The sequence below is a fragment of the Bos taurus genome, chromosome 7 (assembly GCF_002263795.3).
Source record: "Bos taurus isolate L1 Dominette 01449 registration number 42190680 breed Hereford chromosome 7, ARS-UCD2.0, whole genome shotgun sequence".
Lineage (NCBI taxonomy): Eukaryota > Metazoa > Chordata > Mammalia > Artiodactyla > Bovidae > Bos > Bos taurus.
Window position 1 is genome coordinate 71,420,364 of NC_037334.1, and position 20,461 is coordinate 71,440,824.

Here is a 20,461-nt window from a genome sequence, read left to right on the forward strand (position 1 = left end):
CCCAACCCTGAACCCAGTGCCTGGTGCATAGTAGATATGTAGTGAATGTTTGTGAATGGATGATAAAAAGATGACCTCCCTGGTAGCTCAGATGGTAAAGCGTCTGCCTGCAATAGCGGAGACCCGGGTTCAATCCCCGGGTTGGGAAGATCCCCTGGAGAAGGAAATGGCAACCCATTCCAGTACTCTTGCCTGGAAAATTCCATGGATGGAGGAGCCTGATAAAATGAAGGATCAAACTGAAAAACAAATGAAGTCACTATGTTGTCCATAAGGAATAATAACCAGGATCCAACATTATCAGCCACTGTAATGGGATCATGAATGGAGAGACTGAAGCTTATGAAGTCAGAGGTCAAACTAGGGAAGAAAAAAAAGAGAGACTTTTAAATTCCATAGACTACATCAAAGTTAGGACATATCATTTGGAGACCAAAAGCCTGGATTTGAGTCATTGTTCTGCAAATTATTAGCCACATGATTTGGGTCGATTCATGGAACCCCACTGGATCTTGGTTTCTTCATCTGGAAACTGGGGCTAGAATTATCTAGCTCCTAGTGGTGACTTGGGAATAAAATGAGATAATGGAATTCACAATGCTTTGAAAACTGAAAAACACCCCAGAAGTGGGTGAGGGGAACAGGAGAGTCAAGTCACACAGAGGATGATGAGTCAGAAGGACAGTGCAGAGCCAACACGTTTCTTGGGCTGTCTGCATCATTTAACGTATCAAGACGGCTGTTGGCTTAGCTCTTGGCTTAAGTCATCCTGATTAACAGGTGCCTGGCCAGCCAGGAGTTGGACTCCAAGCTGATTGGATGACTAAATGAGGAGGAGCTCCTGAACTTGGACAGTGACAGGAGATGGCTAAGGCAGCAGCCAAGAGAGAAAGCAGCCTTTCCTGTCCAGTTCAAGGACAACTGGGTTGTCTATGAAACATCCTACAGTCTGTCTGCAAGAGTACACGGATCACAGTTCTTTTGGAGGTCTCACTGTTGATGAAGAGGGTGCGCCAATGAACGAGCTCATTCAAGGTGTGAATTATTTGTGTCCATAACATGCAAGTTTACACAGATCCATTAACAAAAATTACATCTGGCGACTACTTCTAAGCAATTACAATTACTGGTTTTAAGCAGTGAGCAAGATAATAAAATAGAGCAGCCATCTTCAAGCCTGTAGCATATCCCCTTGACCTCAGCAGCTGGAAGCTGAATAAATGGTTAAGAACATGAGCTCTGGAGACAGACAGACCAGTTCAAATCCTAACTCTGTAACCTGAGGCCACTTAGTCAACCTCTCTAAGTCTCAGTTTCCTCAAATGTAAAATGGGAATAATAATAGTAGCTACTTTTGAGTGAGATTGTTAGGATTAAATGAGCTGGCATTTGCAAGACACTAAGCACGGTGTTTCCTTCAGAGAAAGCAGTCCAAAAATGATAGATAAGATGTTTTCTTCAACAGCCCCTTTGGAATTCCATCTTAGATCTATTCCTTTTCTCACTGGGATCCAGAAGATTTCTAAACTGTTAAGGGCAGATGTATCATTTAATTGAGACTAGCGAGGGCTTCCCTGGGGGCTCAGATGGTAAAGAATCTGCCTGCAACGCAGAAGACCTGGGTTTGATCCCTGAGTCAGGAATATCCCCTGGAGAAGGGCATGGCAACCCTTCTCCAGTATTCTTGCCTGGAGAATCCCGTGGACAGAGGAGTCTGGCGGGCTACAGTCTGTGGATTCACAAAGAGTGGGACACAACTGAAGTGACTAACACTTTCACTCATTGAGGACAGAGGGCTTTTTTCCTTGGTGCCAGAGAGTATCTTAAAAGTCCATAAGAAGTTTTTTAGGGAGACAAAGAGTATCCCAAGTTAGAAAAACTCTAGACAAGGCATGGGCTCTTCACCCAGAAAGGCTCCACTTCAACCTTTTTTTTTTTTTTTTTTTATTGGAGTTCAGTGTAGGATTTTTGCTTGATGAAAATTGTTCAGTAGTAAAAGATTCAACCTCTTTGTTGTACAAAGAGCACATCTGAGACCCAGGGTGAAGAGACTTGTCCAAGGATACCTTGTGAATATAAAACAGACACAGGACTGGCCTTTATTGTCCCCAAACCTCCAAACTTTTGTTAAATGTAAATAACAATTAGTCTAAATGATTAGTTATTGGATAATTACTATCCCCAGTGCAACTATTCTGTCTTTAATCAGATCAAAGTTACATCAGCCCTATATGCTTCTACTCTGAGACATGGGCTAAGAAAATACTATCTCACATCCAGGGATATAGAGAATCTCACTTAAATATTAATATGCATTATGTACCTTGTGCCTGGGATCTACACCTTATATTCCTGTACTTTGGCTTCTATTTTCAAAATAATGGAAGAGCAAACCAAGCCAAATTAAAGGAGATAGGGAGGAAGTGAGGAGAAAAGAAAAAAAAAGAAGGCATGAAGTCCCAAATTAGAAGGATTCTGGGCATGTACAGTGTCTAACCCCCTGAAGCACCATTAAAGTATCACTAGCTTATCATCACGTGCATTCTCAAACCTGCAGTTATTGAGTGTTTGGGGGGTTTTTTTTGTTTTTTTTTAGTCTCCCACATTCTATGCACTCTATACACATTTTCTCATTTGAATCTCTCAAGGACCGTATAAGGTAAGTATTTATTATTCCCATTTTACGTATAAGGAAAGAAATAGAGAATTAAGTACACAGCTCAAGATGACAAGACAGAGGTGTACAGTGGACTCACTCTGCTCCCACATGAAAATTACACAGTTCAGCTAATGTTCAAACAATCAAAACAAATAGATAATACAATAGTACAGGTGGTCCCACCTGTCCTTCCCACTGACTTTGGACCCCAGGGAGAGCATCAAACAGACTATGTTGTTGTAGCCACATGCCCTTCGTAGCATCATTACTATAGCATGTAGAGAGTAATTATAAACATGATTTTTCATTTAACCTGACCGTAAGCCAGCTATATCATTTGAGAAGCAGCAGCAGTCAGGTCCAATATTGGGAGAAAAATGACTGTGTTTTGACTTCATCAGTCTCCAGCCAAGGCAAGTCCTTCAAAGAGATGGTCAAGAAAAATTTTGACCACACACAACTTTTTTTCTTACGTGCTCACTTTAGACCCTAGTTTCCTTAGATGTTATGCCTCCTTCTCTGGATCAGCTGAGAGCCTGATGGGAAGGCAGGAGAGCCAGCTTTCGGTCCTGACCACACCGCCAGTGTGGAGAGCCAGTGCCTCCTCGCTGTCTACCAAATGAGGGACTGGACTAAGCTGGTCACTGAGGAGCCAAATGATGAAGAAGCATGGGCCTGGTATTTGGGCCTAGTCTCTGAAGGCTGAGGGAACTGTTAAGCCAAGCTGAGCTCTACAAGGGGTTCATCCAAATCCTCAGGAGATTCTGGGCCTCACACAGCAGGCACCCACCAGCACCCCTGCCCCCTTGGCGGGAGCTCTGAGTTGTTTAGCAACTGAGCCAGCCTCTTCCTGGATCTACTGGGAAATAAAAGGAACAGCTTCCTGGCCTGGAGGCACAGCCTCAGCTCAGCTGGGACTTGGAATTTGAGCTGAGGAAACAGGCTTCGAAGCCTCTCTCCAACCAAACCAGCCACCCATCTTCTGCCCCAGCCACCAGCCACATGATAATTCATAATCTTGATGACAGGAGAGAGGTGGGGGAGCCAAGAAAAGAAAACAGATCCTTCCCAGCCAACTGGGATCTGAGCTGTTGAATCCAGAAGTTGTTTTATTCAAAATAAAAAGGAAAAAAAATTGACCAAGTATAATTATAGAGTGTCTGAGATTGCACGTGGCTGGGCCGCCTGTGAAGGATGAAGACTTCTCCGTCAGCCAGTGGTTTTGTCTGCATCATGCCACACAACCTGCCTCATCCTTTGTTTTCTTTAAATGAATTGACCCGTTTTATTTGCACTAACAAACAGACCGATTGTTTGAGTGCCAGGCAACAAACCTTCATACTCTCCTGCAGCTTAGCAAAGTTTCTCACAAAATAGCTTGCCTGCCTTTCTGAGCTGATGAAACATACAACTTAATCACCTAAGGCCATGAGCCAAGGTGATTGCAGAGAAGACAGTCAAATACAGCACCCTGTGTGTAATGAAGGTCCAAGGCTCTTTGGAACTCAGTGGAAAAAAATGCTCTTTGGAGCCTCACCCTATTAAGTCAATAGGTCTTCGCCCAGTGGAATTTAACTGGTAAATACTGAAAGAACTAAGAAGCAAATAGTTCTAGACTGAACCATTCTGCTGCTGACACTGAACTTTGTAGTGCAATACCCCCTGACTTCTCAGTTCAGTTCAGTCACTCAGTCGTGTCCCACTCTTTGCAACCCCATGAATCGCGGCACACCAGGCCTCCCTGTCCATCACCAACTCCCGGATTTCACTCAAACTCATGTCCATCGAGTCGGTGATGCCATCAAGCCATCTCGTCCTCTGTCATCCCCTTCTCCTCCTGCCCCCAATCCTTCCCAGCATCAGAGTCTTTTCCAATGAGTCAACTCTTCGCATCAGGTGGCCAAAGTACTGGAGTTTCAGCTTTAGCATCATTCCTTCCAAAGAAATCCCAGGGCTGATCTCCTTTAGGATGGACTGGTTGGATCTCCTTGCAGTCCAAGGGACTCTCAAGAGTCTTCTCCAACACCACAGTTCAAAAGCATCAATTCTTTGGCACTCAGATTTCTTCACAGTCCAACTCTCACATCCATACATGACTACTGGAAAAACCATAGCCTTGACGAGACGGACCTTTGTTGGCAAAGTAATGTCTCTGCTTTTGAATATGCTATCTAGGTTGGTCATAATTTTCCTTCCAAGGAGTAAGCGTCTTTTAATTTCATGGCTGCAATCACCATCTGCAGTGATTTTGGAGCCCAGAAAAATAGAGTCAGCCACTGTTTCCCCATCTATTTCCCATGAAGTGATGGGACCAGATGCCATGATCTTCGTTTTCTGAATGTTGAGCTTTAGGCCAACTTTTTCACTCTCTTCTTTCACTTTCATCAGGAGACTTTTTAGTTCCTCTTCACTTTCTTCCATAAGGGTGGTATCATCTGCATATCTGAGGTTATTGATATTTCTCCCGGCAATCTTGATTCCAGCTTGTGCTTCTTCCAGCCCAGCATTTCTCATGATGTATTCTGCATAGAAGTTAAATAAGCAGGGTGACAATATACAGCCTTGACGTACTCCTTTTCCTATTTGGAACCAGTCTGTTGTTCCATGTCCAGTTCTAACTGTTGCTTCCTGACCTGCATATAGGTTTCTCAAGAGGCAGGTCAGGTGTTCTGGTATTCCTATCTCTTTCAGAATTTTCCACAGTTTATTGTGATCCACACAGTCAAAGGCTTTGGCATAGTCAATAAAGCAGAAATAGATGTTTTTCTGGAACTCTCTTACTTTTTCCATGATCCAGCGGACATTGGCAATTTGATCTCTGCTTCCTCTGCCTTTTCTAAAACCAGCTTGAACATCTGGAATTTCACAGTTCATGTACTGTTGAAGCCTCCTGGCTTGGAGAATTTTGAGCACTAATTTACTAGTGTGTGAGATGACTGCAATTGTGCGGTAGTTTGAGCATTCTTTGGCATTGCCTTTCTTTGGGATTGGAATGAAAACTGACCTTTTCCAGTCCTGTGGCACTGCTGAGTTTTCCAAATTTGCTGGCATATTAAATGCAGCACTTTCACAGCATCATCTTTCAGGATTTGGAATAGCTCAAATGAAATTCCATCACCTCCACTAGCTTTGTTCATAGTGATGCTTTCTAAGGCCCACTTGACTTCACATTCCAAGATATCTGGCTCTAGGTGAGTGATCACACCATTGTGATTATCTGGGTCATGAAGATCTTTTTTGTATAGTTCTTCTGTGTATTCTTGCCACCTCTTCTTAATATCTTCTGCTTCTATTAGGTCCATACCACTTCTGTCCTTTATCGAGCCCATCTTTGCATGAAATGTTCCTTTGGTATCTCTAATTTTCTTTAAGAGATGTCTAGTCTTTCCCATTCTATTGTTTTCCTCTATTTCTTTGCATTGATCACTGAGGAAGGCTTTCTTATCTAAGGCTTTCTTATCTCTCCTTGCTATTCTTTGGAACTCTGCATTCAGATGCTTATATCTTTTCTTTTCTCCTTTGCTTTTCACTTCTCTTCTTTTCACAGCTATTTGTAAGGCCTCCTCAGACAGCCATTTTGCTTTTTTGCATTTCTTTTCCATGGGGATGGTCTTGATCCCTATCTCCTGTACAGTGTCATGAACCTCCATCCATAGTTCATGAGGCATTCTATCTATCAGATCTAGTCCCTTAAATCTATTTCTCACTTCCACTGTATAATCATGAGGAATTTGATTTAGGTCATACCTGAATGGTCTACTGGTTTTCCCTAGTTTCTTCAATTTAAGTCTGAATTTGGCAATAAGGAGTTCATGATCTGAGCCACAGTCAGCTCCAGTCTTGTTTTTGCTGACTGTATAGAGCTTCTCCATCTTTGGCTGCAAAGACTTCTAGGTCTGCGCTTTAGAGAGTGTCACTCTGCCCCTAATCAGATGTGCTCTGCAGACCAGCCTGCTTAAGGAACCAAGCCTCTCTGTCTCCAAAGTCTAAGACAGGTACTCATTTGCTACCAGTGCACTTATTCTCCAGTTTTAGGAGGTAGTGTGTGTGTATATATACACAGATGTGGGTGTAATTAATATTGTTTAATATGTTATCTTTCTTGTACCTGTGAACTGTAATACAACCCAAAGAAACTTTATCTCTTGTTGCCACTCTTTTATTCTCAAACTTGGCCATGAGTAAGTCTTTCCTTTTCTTACCAGACTATGAATATCTCTCATATTTCTAAATCAAGAGAATTACAGTGGATCTTAAAGGGAAGATATTAAAGGTGCAATTCCACATCCAGCACTTGGCTCCCTGTCTCCTGGTCCCAGAGCCCAGTGCAAGACCATCTTATACTTGACACTCAGTCAATAGTTAGCAGTTCAATCAGAAGTGAAAGTATTAGTCGCTCAGTCGTGTTCAATTTTATGCAACTCCAGGGACTGTAGCCCACCAGACTCCTCTTTCCATGGGATTCTCCAGCAAGAATACTGGAGTGGATAGCCATTCTCTTCTCCAGGGAATCTTCTTGATCCAGGAATTGAACTCAGGTCTCCTGAATTGCAGGCAGACTCTTTTACCATCTGAGCCTCCAGGGAAACCTGCAATCAGAAGGTTGGTTAAAAGGCTGACTGGGGCTCACCCCAGTCAAAGGCAGATTCAGGTCTTGGCTCTGTATCCTTGACTAGACTCGAACTACAGGGTCCTCTGCCACTATCTAATAAACATGATGCACACATACAGTTGTAAGCTTCACAAGGACAGGTTGGGATCCCCTTTTCCCAGGGCAGCCTCTGGGTCAAGGACACAAGGGCAAGTGCTTCATTTGGGAGGTGATTCAAAGCAGCACCCATAGGGTGCTTACTTCCCTAATCAGTGAAGTAAGATGGAAAGGAAGGCAGCCAAGGCGAGGTGTGTAAGTGAGCAACTGAGTCATATTCCCCATGGAGACCTCTGGGACAACATGGAAAGCATGCCTCAGTTTGCTCCGCACCAAAGGGTATCTTCTACCAATTCCCATCTGTGAATTAAAGGCTACTCCTGCAGATATCAGAACCCAGACTACCTTGCTTGTAGACTGAGCATGCAGTCTGAGAGAGCATCCAGGCAAAGTCACAGGTGCAAGCAGTAAGAAGCTGGTGAGCAAGAGGAATCTGAGGGTAGGAGCGGGGCACTTACTGATACTGATAGTGGCCGATTAGCTGGATTCCCCAGTGCCTCCAGCAGTGCCTGGCATATAGCTGGTGCTCAAAACAAAATTACACAAATGCATTTATTCTGTTGGTTTTATGAAGAAAATTTTAAGGAGGACATTTTCTTCAAAGGAAATTTTATAAGCAAAGTTCAGAGTGTAAATGAGATTAAAATGAAGTTGTCTGATTTAAGGACTGAAGCTCCATCACCTCCTCTCACAACACACAGACAGCTGTGAGGAACATCCAGTGTGCCTCAGCGTCCACGGTGAGAAGCCCTAATTTAATTCCTTCCATTTTACTCATGAGACAGTTGAGGTGCCGGGTCTCTGCTGACCTTAGTGCTAGGAGCCACAGTCCCAGAGTCTTTGGGTCGATACGGGTAGGCACAACCCTGAGCATTGGCTCAGTGTCAGTGGGATCCTCCCTGGAAGCACCTGGGAAGCCCTTGCCGAGAGCTGGGATGCTCTTCCCCCAAGACTGGCAGAGGAAGAGAAAACCGTCTGTCACTAAGTCATGACACCTCATCAGTCTCCAAGAACACAAGTGATTAAATCTGTTGTCATTCTCGTCCCATCACTTCAGAACCAAATGTTAGCAGCCAAGGGGGATGTTAGCAGCCAAGGAGGATGTTAGCAACCAAGGGGGATGTCAGCACCTTCGGTTGTTGCCATCACCTGAATCTGCTTTCCACATCTGCCAGAAAGACTGTCATCTTGGACATCCAGACTCTAAACCCCCATGTAGAATTGGATCTTCTCATTCCTAGGAAGGTGTATTGAGCAAAAAATCCTGAAGAACTTTCAAACACAATTTCCTGCTAGAAGGCCAAGTCTGAGGCCACTAAACTGGAATGAACTCGCAGTTTGGACAGAGAGAAAGAGATTGAGATGTGGGAAGGGAAGATTTCAGCCTTGACTTCCAGGAGTTCTTGGATTTCCTGTGGCAACATTTGGATCTGTGCGTGGCGCCCACTCCTCTGGCACCCACTCAGCTAGGTTTCTTGCTGCCAGCACTGAAAACTCCCAGTTCAACTGCTTTCCTTCCAGTCTTGATATCAGTCTGAAAACCAGGTGAGGCAGCCAGGGCTACCTACCAGTTTTATCAGTGCAAGAGGGAAATCCCTCCACCTTAGTCTCGCTGGAGCACCCTAACTGGAACTTCCCTCTGCTGACAAGAAAGAGAAAAGAAATAATAAGGAATGGTTTAGTGTGAACCCCAGAGGAAATTAGCTCTTCATCTCTGTCTATTCTCCTAAGAGGAGAGCTCAATGGATCATTCCAACTGAGGCAACTTGCCAAACTCCTCATTTTCACTGATGAAAATTTGAGTCCCAAAGAAGGAGAAGCGACTTGCCTAAAATCTCACAGTTATTTATAGAATATCTGTGACCAAAATAGCAGTATTTCCTAATTCGTTGTCTAGTGCCTTTTTTCTATACTAATTTTAGATAAAATCTTTTTTCCTTTAGCTGTGCTTTTTCTTTTCATTCTTTCTTTATGTCTGTTTGTTTGTTTAGTTCTGTCTCTGGCATATAAACTCTCATCAGATATTTGTTGAAGGAAAGATTATATGAATATATGAATGAATCTCCCCTCTAAGGGAAAAACTGGGACTTTTTTTAAAAGATGATTTTTTTTTTGGACATCTAGGTTGTTTCCATGTCCTGGCTATTATAAACAGTGCTGCGATGAACACTGGGGTACACGTGTCTCTTTCCCTTCTGGTTTCCTCAGTGTGTATGCCCAGCAGTGGGATTGCTGGATCATAAGGCAGTTCTATTTCCAGTTTTTTAAGGAATCTCCACACTGTTCTCCATAGTGGCTGTACTAGTTTGCATTCCCACCAACAGTGTAAGAGGGTTCCCTTTTCTCCACACCCTCTCCAGCATTTATTATTTGTAGACTTTTGGATTGCAGCCATTCTGACTGGTGTGAAATGGTATCTCATAGTGGTTTTGATTTGCATTTCTCTGATAATGAGTGATGTTGAGCATTAAAAGATGATTTTTTGACCTTCAGAGATCTTCCAAATGGTACAAACATAAGCATGCTGGACAAACTACATTCTTTTTTTTAATTGAAATATTGTTGACATACGATTTTGTTAGTTTCAAGTATACTACATGTTAATTTGATATTTGCATACATTATGAAATGATCACAAGTCTAACTATCTGCCCCATTCAAATTTATTACCATATTTTTGACCATATGCTTTATTCTTTATGCATATTACATCCCTGTGGCTTTTTTATTTTAAAACTAGAGGTTTGTACCTCTTAGTCCCCTTCACCTATTTCTCCTCTCCCACATCCCTCTCCTCTGCAACACCACCCATTTTTTCTCTGTTTCTGAGTCTGTTTTCATTTTGTATTGTTTGTTTTGTTTTTTATAGTCCACATATAAGTGAGATCACTTAGTATTTGTCTTTCTCTAACTTTTTTTCACTTAGCATAATACCCTCTAGATTTATCCATTAGTAGTGAATAGCGAGATTTCTTTTTGATGGTCAAATAACATTCCATTGTGTGCATACATATATATATATGTGGGTATATATCCATTCATCTATGATGAACACAAAGGTTACTTGCATATCTTGGCTATTGTAAATAATTCTGCTATGAACATTGACATGCATATATCTTTTTAAATTAGTGTTTGTGTTTTCATCAGGTAAATACCCAGAAGTGAAACTGCTGGATCATATGATAGTTCAGTATTTTTAATTTTTTGAGGAACCTTCATACTGTTTTCCATAGTGATTGCACCAATCAACAATACCACACAAAGTTTCTCTTTTCTCCACATCCTCACCCACTCTTGTTATTTATGATCTTTTCAATGATAACCATTCTAACAGATGTAAAATTATATCTCATTGTGGTTTTGATTTGCATTTCCCTTTATGATTAGTGATGCTAAGCATCTTTTCATGAATCTGTTGGCCATCAGTATCTCTTCTTTGAAATAATGTATGTTCTGTTGCTCTGCCCGTTTTTAAATCAGGTTGTTTGTTTTGGTATTCAGTTGCATGCTGCTGCTGCTGCTAAGTTGCTTCAGTCGTGTCCAACTCTGTGCGACCCCAGGGACGGCAGCCCACCAGGTTTCTTCGTCCCTGGGATTCTCCAGGCAAGAACACTGGAGTGGGTTGCCATTTCCTTCTCCAATGCGTGAAAGTGAAGTCACTCAGTCATGTCCGACCCTTAGTGACCCCAAGGACTGCAGCCCACCAGGCTCCTCCGTCCATGGGATTTTCCAGGCAACAGTACTGGAGTGGGGTGCCACTGCCTTCTCCAATTCAGTTGCATAAGCTGTTTATATATTTTGGATATTAACCCCTTATCAGACATATCTTTTGCAAATATCTTTTCCCGTTCAGTAAGCTGCCTTTTTATTTTGTTGACCATTTCCTTCACTGTGCAAAAGCTTTTTAGTTTGATGTAGTCCCATTTGCTTATTTTTGTTTTCATTTCCCTTGCCTGAGGAGACAGATCCAAAACAATATTGCTATGACTGATATCAAAGAACAGCCTGCTTATGTTTTCTTTTAGAAATTTTATGGTTTGGGGTCTTTTGTTTAAGTCTTTAATTCATTTTGAGGTTATTTTTTTTGTGGCGTGAGAAAGTAGCTCAGTTTGCTTCTTTTGCATGTAGCAGTCCAGTTTTCTCAGCACCACTTATTAAAGAGGTTGTATTTTCCCCACTGTTTATTTTTATCACCTTTGTTGTGAATTAACTGCCCATATAAGCATGGGTTTATTTCTGGGCTCTCTATTCTGTTCCATTGATCACTGCGTCTGTTTTTGTGCCAGTACCATTATATTTTGATTATTGTAGCTTTGTTGCATAGTTTGAAATCAGGGAGCATGATACCTCTAGCTATGTTCTTTCTCAAGATTGCTTTGGCATGCAGGGTCTTTTGTGTTTCTATACAGATTTTTTAATTACTTGGCATAGTTCTGTGCAAAATATTTTTGGTATTTTGATAAGGATTGCACTGAATTTGTAGATTTCCCTGGATGGTATGGCCACTGTAACAATATTAATTCCTCCAATCCATGAGCATGATGTATCTTTCCATTTGTTTGTATAATCTTCAGTTTCTTTCATCAGTGTCTTACAGTGTTTAGAATATAAGTCTTTTACATTTTTGGTCAGGTTTTTTCCTAGGTGCTTTGTTCTTTTTGGTGCAATTGTAAATGGGATTTTAAAAAAATTTCTCTTCCAGATAATTCATAATTAGTGTATAGAAATGCAATACACTATTCTCTAATAATTTCTGTATAATATTTTTCCATCCTGCAAAGTTGAATTCATTTCTTTGTTCTAAACAAACTGCATCTTTGAGAGAAGGTGATGTTACTGGAATGAGGGTGATGCAGTTCAGAGTTCAAAATTAAAATGAGTGATGGAGATTAAGCATCATTTGGCAGCAATACCACTGCAGCAGCCTCCTCAGAGGGTTCTTAGACCCCTCTTAAGGCCTAGGACAGGGAGAAAGTCATCAAAAACTTGCCTCTTGGCAAGGTTGAAATTATTTCCAGTTCTAAAATTCTGCAGTTCAGTACACAAATTGACTAAAAGTCAGGATCTCTCTGCTACTGTCTATGATCATGTCTACAACCTCTAAATACTTAACTTGATAAGGTGATTTGGGAAAAAAAAAAAAAAGAGGCTATTTTGATCCAAAACAGCTACAGTGGTTTCCACCTAAGAGAGGACTCTCTAGACATAAGCCTATATCTGTTGCAGCCTAAACTTATCTTTCTTTGGCTTTATCTACTTCATATTAGCACTAGAACATTGTAAAGCAAGCAGTAGCTTTTAGTTTTGTTGATTTGAAGTTTTCTATTTACTAGCCATTCTTTTCTTTTTCAATAAAACAGGCTAACTGTAAACACAATTTTTTTTAAGTAGCACAGATGCTAACAAAGAAGAAAATAAAAATCACTGTCAACATTTTTATGAGCATGCTTCCTTTCATTTCTCTGCCTCTGTCACCTGACATTTTAACTTCATCCTGCTGCTTCCAGTTCCCTAGAACTACCCTTCTTTGAATCCACTGGGCTGAGCCACTTATCTTACCTCACCTGATTTTTACAACATCCCCACAATGTGGCAAATTATTATCCCCATTTTATAGGTTGGAAACTGAGGCTCAGAGAATTTGTGCCTTGCCCAAGAGCACACAGCTAACAAGTGACAGAGCTAGGTTTCAACTCCAGGTTTATTTTATTTCAAAAAACATGTCTTAAAAATACATAGCAACCATTTTTTATACTTTTACTATGTGCCAGACACTGTGCTATGTGTCTTACACACATTATCTTAGAACAGCAAATTGATAAAGTAGGTTTTATTCTATTATTGGGAAAACTAAGGCATAGAGGGGCTAAGTGACTTGCCCTGAACCATACAGCTGATAATAGGCAGAGTTAAAAAGCAGATCAGGATTTTCGACTCATAAATCCATGCTCTTAACCAGGAAAATATATGTATGGTACCCTCCATTCCAGTGGTCTAGACAGATTTATGTATATGTGGAGTCATAGTCCACCCACTGTTCTGTCTTTGACTTTAAACTTTTTATGATTCAATCCTACTCCCATAAGTCAATGGTTGGCCTTTGTCCCACCTGGTGGCCCCAGTACTCCATCATAGCCCACACTCTGACCACTCATTTCAACTGTCTTGCCCTCTCTCATACCTTAGCTCCTCACATTGGTCTCAACTGCAGGTGATCATCTTACACCTACCCCTGAAATCGGATACTGTATAGAGACCCACTGACCAGACCTCAGGTTTCAAACAAGCTCTCATCCCCATGATCTGGCCACTTCTGTCCACTCTGGTGAGCCATCCCACCCCACCCAGCCTGCTACCCAACCCTCAACACAAGCCTTTTCACCTTCCCTAGTCTGACTCTGGCTTCACAAGCTAGTCAGCAACAGGAATTCCAAATTCCCTGTAGTTTAAAAGTAATATCCAATGTTACAACTTGAATAAGGAGATAAGAGTTTTTGGTCAATATGCACAGACCACACTACCCTGAGGTTGAATTACACCATCTCTCTGCTTGAGCTCCTCTCACTGTGTGGCCTCAGGTAAGTCACTTCAGCTCTCTTGTCATCAGTTTCTTTATCTGTCACATAACAGGTAGAAATAGATGGTCCCAGTCCCCTGCAAACTCTGAAATTCTATTAGCTCAAAATTAAGGAAGTGACAAGCCGGGTAGATATTATTCCCATCAGTGTTTTTGTCGAATCATCAACCAACCTAATGAGGCTTTTTATACAGTCCAACTTCTAAGTTCACTTTGGGGAAGAAAGGGAGGAATGGAGGCAAATGGACATTACAGGACAGTGCTGGGAACCAAACATAAAGTTGATGGTAGTGTGCTGGTCACAGTGAGAGGAAATCGGTGGGGGGATCCTTGCATAAATAGGGTGCACTTTGAAATGAGCAAGCACTTTCAGTGAGTAAAAAATGTTATCTGACTGAAGCCAAGATGAAATCTACTTTTTAAAAAAATTCTTTTTATAAACTTTGGCTCAATCTCTTGTTTTTCTCTCTCTTTATGTAATCTTGTGGGATGCGGCATTAGAATATCATAAATCATTCATGGTGCTCCAGGAAAAAAAAAAAAAAATCACTTGTGCAAAACAGTCACAGTTTGAAATGTGAGAAGTTTTTTTGTATGAAACCCAAAGAAAAAACGTAATTTGTATGGTTCACAGCCCATGATGATCGCTAATTCCCACAGTCACTATGTGGCTTGGTCATTTGTTTGGGGCTTCTTTTGCTTCATTTTAAATGGAGAGTGAGTTAAAGACATAGCCTGTCACAACTGTACTGCATTTTTCCAGGAGTCTTAGAAAAGATGCTATAGTAATGGCATTTGTGGAGACAATTGGAGCTGGCAGATTTTATTTCCTGTTTGAAGAAACCAAGAAAGCCTGCTCCTTGTCCAAAAATCTCTTTTTCCATATGCCCATCACTGCTGTCCCTAATTACTGCGTTAATTAAATTCCTTTCCTAAAATATACTTTTCCCCTAAATCCACATGCATAGACACAAGTAGCCCCCCAGCAGAGGTAACCCATAAAGCTAACTTTCAAATATTATTGCCTTAAATAAAATGGTTTAACTTTAGTATTTCCAATGTGGCAGCTATCTGTTATGAGATTTCTAATAAACAAGCAAGTAATGGGGTTCTTTAAAACTTCTTTCATATTCATTAGCTCACTCAAGCGTCACTGAAGTAGCAAGGACTTATGTGCTCATTCATTAATTCATTTCTACAACAAATATTACTGACCATCAAGCACTATATATAAGGTGGGCTAAAGATACAGACAAGATAACGCTGCTCGCATACCCTCACAGTGTATGGGGTGACAGATAGGTAAAAATCATTATAGAGAGACGAGTTAAAGTGAATACAACTCCCCAGAGTGAAATGCTTTGCCCTGAGTCAAACAGCTAGAAAGCTCTGGGGCAGAGATTTTGTCATAGGTCCCCCAAGTCTAAGCTTAGAACACTCTCAAAGAAGTCCTTTAGCTTCTAAAGGACACATTTTGATGGGGAAAAGTGAGGGACAGAAAGCTCCCAGACTGAGGTCCTTTCTCTTAGAAGAATAATCTGGGTTAATTATCTTAGGAACCAATGAGTAACCAGCAGAACTGAGAGAGAATTCTCAGCAGAACAACTGAGGGAAGCACTCCCAGAGGTCAATTTTACAATTTCTTCCTGTTAGTCCACAGAAGATGTCCAGTCTGGCACAGTGCCTGGTTAGTCCTTGAAAACTGTCTGTTTACACTTTGTCCAATTGAATTCAAATTAGTCATGTGACCACTTGTGGCTACATTACCAAATGACAGACGCTTGACCCAAAAACTTTTGAGATCTCAGTGACATTGCCTTGAACTCCCAGTTCCTCAGCCTTAAACCATCCTCGAGATCTTGGCTGTTTCCTGATGCTGAGAATCTTATTGTTTGATTCACTGCTACCATTCTACTCTCATGTCCCAAGGCACAGTCTTTCCCCCATTTTCCAAGAGAAAACTGTACAAATCATTTGCTAGCTTCCAAGAATTGACTAGACATCACACAGTTATGGAGCATAGTTATATCATGCCCAACCCAGCACAGCTGATTCACTATCTTGCTGGTTCTACTACCCCTTCTCTGTCTCTGTCTCGTATGTCCTACTCCCTTCCCAGAGCAACAAATATGCCCTTCCTCTTTGTTCAGGCACAGTTATACTATATATCCAGCTTCTATTGTAAGAGGACTTGTCAAGGTTACTTTTTTTTTCCTTACCAAGGTGAATCTCTTCTTAGAAAGGATTTTTGGACTAACTAGTAAGATAGTCAGAATAGTAAGATAGTAAGATAGTAAGAATTTTCTGCCTTTTATTCCACCCAAGACTGAAATCAAAACTGTAGACTACTGCCCTTTATTTTCAGTGTCTCCTGTGGTCACGTGTTGAAAAGTAGCAGAGAGTTCCTATCATAATATCTCAGTGCAAATGTCAGGATTGATTTCACCTCATCCAATGCCTTACATATCCACCTGGCTTTGATTCTGTGGTACCACATGCTGTGATGGTTTCTGGGTCTGTGCAATAAGCAACAGAAAGAAAAGTCATTAAACACCTACTGTATACAAAACACTATGCTGGGGACTGGGAGGAATAAAGAATCATAACTCTGTTCCTGTCCTTTAAGAACTCAAAAACTAATCTCTAGCATAAACTTACTATGAAATCTTAGGAAAATGACAGTGTCCAAACTTCAGTTTCCTCATCTATAATATCATGGTGTCCTAAACATTTATCTCATAGGGTCACTGCAAGGAGTAAATGAAATAAAGGGAAAAAAGGCAGGACAACTAATGTTCTTGGCTTGGCACATGGCTAACAATAATAATAAATGGAGGGCAAAAATAAAACTCAATACTGATTGCTGAATGAAACAGGAAAACATACACAATATAAGGCAGACTTGGATACCTTTCATTGGAGTGATACAAAGACTAGGGTGGTACATGGGAGAGAAAGTTTCACTCTAGTTCAGAGGATTGAGAAAGACTAGTCAGAGCAGATAGAAGTTGAGGGAGGCATGAAAAATGAGTAGGATTTGGACAAATGGTCTTGGGAAGTTCCCACATGGAGTTGGTAATCAGTGTTGAAAGTTGTGTGTTTCCAGCAGTGTTTCAGTCTTGAAAGTAAAGATCTTGGATCCTACTGAAGTAGTATTGCTATACTCAGAAATGATTTGGTTGGTAGAACTCTTCAAAGTTTTATGGCTGAAATTCTACCTGATGCCTATGCAGTCTGTGGGTGACACAGAAGTATAAGCCTAGACATTACATTGCCTGAGGAAACATTTAGACTAATATTCAGTAGATGTCACAACTGTGTGGGCACAACATCCCTGTGCCAAATTCCTCTAATTATCAGTTCCCACAGCTCCAGTTAAAGGACGTTCATCGCCAATACAATTTTGACCATAATTAACATGTTGAAAAGAACCAAAAGAGGGGAAATACACCAGGTTTATGAAAGATCATGATAAGAAGGACAAAGCTTCCAAAAAGTATAATTTTAAAAGGAATCTTAATTTCATTACTAGCTTGACATTAGGTAAGCCACTCATTCTCTTTCGACCTCAGAGTACCTCTCACACTCTTTGTAGCACTAATATCCTTAAACCTTTGATTCAAAATAAAACAGAAATAAAGTATCACATTGCAGAGAAAATCAACTGAAATTGAACATATAAAACTGTTTGGTAATTTTTCAACTATAAAATAAAGAGATTTTTATTACTGCTATGAAATCACCCAATTTCAGTTCAACAAGCAACACACCAATCCCCAGAAATACAAAAGATGAATAATCCCACCCTGCACTTGGCATGCACTGGAAGCCTTGTGTCCATACATGAACACCACAGTTTAATAGAGATACCAGTACTGAATACCCTATGGTTTGGGGAGAAGCTGGAGCTATTTCTGGGTCAGAAGCTGTCATCTAATTCAAAATTCCTATCCGAGCTATGTGGGAGGGACTAAAACTCTTTTAAATTACTTAGGGCAGAACAAATATCCACAGGTAGAAGTTCCACAGAAGTGAATCTCAGCTTTGTGTAAGGAAGAACATCCCAATAGTTAGAGTTGCCCCACTGGAAAAGTTAGTGAGTCCCCAGTACCAGAGCATTTCAGAAGGATCTGGAGAACTACTTCTCAGAGTTGCTGTAGGAGACATTTCCACAGGGTCAGGCCAGAAAATGTATAAATGTTCTCCCAGTTCTGAATCCCAAAGTCCCACCATATATAGGAATATTTATCATGGTTCATTCATTTACCCAATAAATATTTAGTGACTGGTTCTGACTTTGGGACCAGCATGGCTGGGTTTAAATCTCAACTCTGCCACTTCCTAGCTATGAGACTCTGGGGAGGTTAGCTTTGCTGTATCTTAGTTTCCTCATATATAAATGGGAATAGTAATAGTTTCTGCTCATAGAGTTGCTATGAAGATGAAAGGAGATGATTTGTGTAAAACACTTTTGAACAGTGTCTGACACACAATACACAGTCAATCAATAGCAAACATTGTTAACCATAGTAGTATATGTTAGGCATTGAGCTAGACACTAAATCACTAGGGTTAGGAAAACAGACATGAATCCTACCTTTCTTGAGTGTAATGTCATCCAGTAGGGTACAAAAGATATTAGACAAAAAGTAAAAAAATACAAATACAGTTTCAAACTATGACAATTGCTATGAAGAAAAAAAAAAAAAAAGAGGATGCTATGATAGCATACAAGAGAGGAGATGGGAACTCATTTAGACTGGGAGGTGCAGGGAAGAGTTCTTTGAGAACCTGTTATAATAAAGACATATCCAAGCACCAGTAATTTAAAGGGGTGCCAAATGCCTGGCCTTATTTTAAGTCAGCTAAGAAAACCAGCTATATGCTAGGGTATGAAGTCACTTGTCCATCTGAGTCGAATTTGTGTATCAAGCTTCACCTTAGTGTAAACAGGTTCTCTTTGCTTTGGCTATTCCCATTTGATTTTTCTCTGAATCTATAAATTCATCAGTCTATCCATCCATCATACATACATCTATTCATCCATCTCTATCGAAGGATTCAAAGATATGTAGATTCCAATCCTAAGGAGCTCCTGTAAGGGAGCCTGAAAAGTGAAAGTGAAACTCACACAGTTGTGTGAGTCACACAGTCTGACTCTTCGCTACCCCATGGACTATATAGTCCATGGAATTCTCCAGGCCAGAATACTGGAGTGGGTAGCCTTTCCCTTCTCCCAGGGGATCTTCCCAACCCAAGGAAAAAACCCAGGTCTCCTGCATTGCGAGCAGATTCTTTACCAGCTGAGCCACAAGGGAGCCTGATATGAGCACAAATTCCTGTAAGTGAAGATACATCAGGGAGATGGAGGGAAATGTTATGCAAATTTTAAGAAACTAGAAATTCAGCACAGATGAGGGATAAGGGAGAATTGTTTGGAAAAAGTGGTATGTTGAAAGCAAAAGCGAAAGCCACTCAGTTGTGTCTAACTCTTTGCAACCCCATGGACTATATAGTCCATGGAATTCTCTAGACCAGAATACAGGAGAGGGTAGCCTTTTCCTTCTCCAGGGGATCTTCCCAACCCAGGAATTGAACCCGTCTCCCAAATTGCAGGTGGATTCTTTACCAGCCGAGCCACTGTTGAAGCATGCCAGAAAATTCTAAGCAAAGTGAATTTAAAGGAATCAAATCTTACTCAACATTTGGGTTCTAAAATCAGTGCATAAAGCATGATTAGATGAAAAAATCACAACTAGATGATAGTCAACATTCCTTGAAAATCCCTTCAGGAGGAACCCTTCTGGAGAATGACATACCATCTCTCAAGAAATCCAGTAGAGCCAGTGTTTCCTCTAGTCTTGAAGTCATTTACTGTTGGCTTCAGTTGAACATCCGATGAATCTGTGAGCTTCCTTTACAGTGCTATGTTGGAAAATTAGCAAGGAAACACAAACTTTAAATGATACAATGGACCAGTTAGACGTAATTGATATCTATATGACATTTCACCCCAAAACAATGAATTACACCTTTTTCTCAAGTGCTCATGGAACCTTCTCCAGGATAGATCACATCCTGGGCCATAAATCTAGCCTTGGTAAATTCCAAAAATTTGAAATCGTTTCAAGCCTCTTTTCTGATTACAATGCAGTAAAATTAGATGTCAACTACAGGAAAAAAAAAAACTATTAAAAATACAAACATATGGAGGCTAAACAACACACTTCTGAACAATCAACAAATCACAGAATAAATCAAAAGAGAAATCAAAATATGCATAGAAATGAACGAAAATGAAAACACAACAACCCAAAACCTATGAGATTCAGTAAAAGCAGTGCTAAAGGGAAGGTTCCAGAGAAGTCGATGGCACCCCACTTCAGTACTCTTGCCTGGAAAATCCCATAGACAGAGTAGCCTGGTAGGTTGCAGTCCATGGGGTCGCAAAGAGTCAGACACGACTGAGCGACTTCCTTTTCACTTTTCACTTTCACGCACTGGAGAAGGAAAT

At 40.8% G+C, this 20,461-nt stretch overlaps 1 long non-coding RNA gene across 1 annotated transcript in view; it reads right to left on the reverse strand.

Annotated features, from left to right (window-relative positions):
• Positions 1 to 20,160, reverse strand: part of LOC132345784 (uncharacterized) — a 97,551-nt gene extending 77,391 nt beyond the window's left edge. The window contains exon 1 of the long non-coding RNA XR_009495335.1: positions 19,767 to 20,160. This is a non-coding gene — a long non-coding RNA (uncharacterized lncRNA). The remainder of the gene's footprint in view (positions 1 to 19,766) is intronic.
• Positions 20,161 to 20,461: the final 301 nt, after the last annotated feature.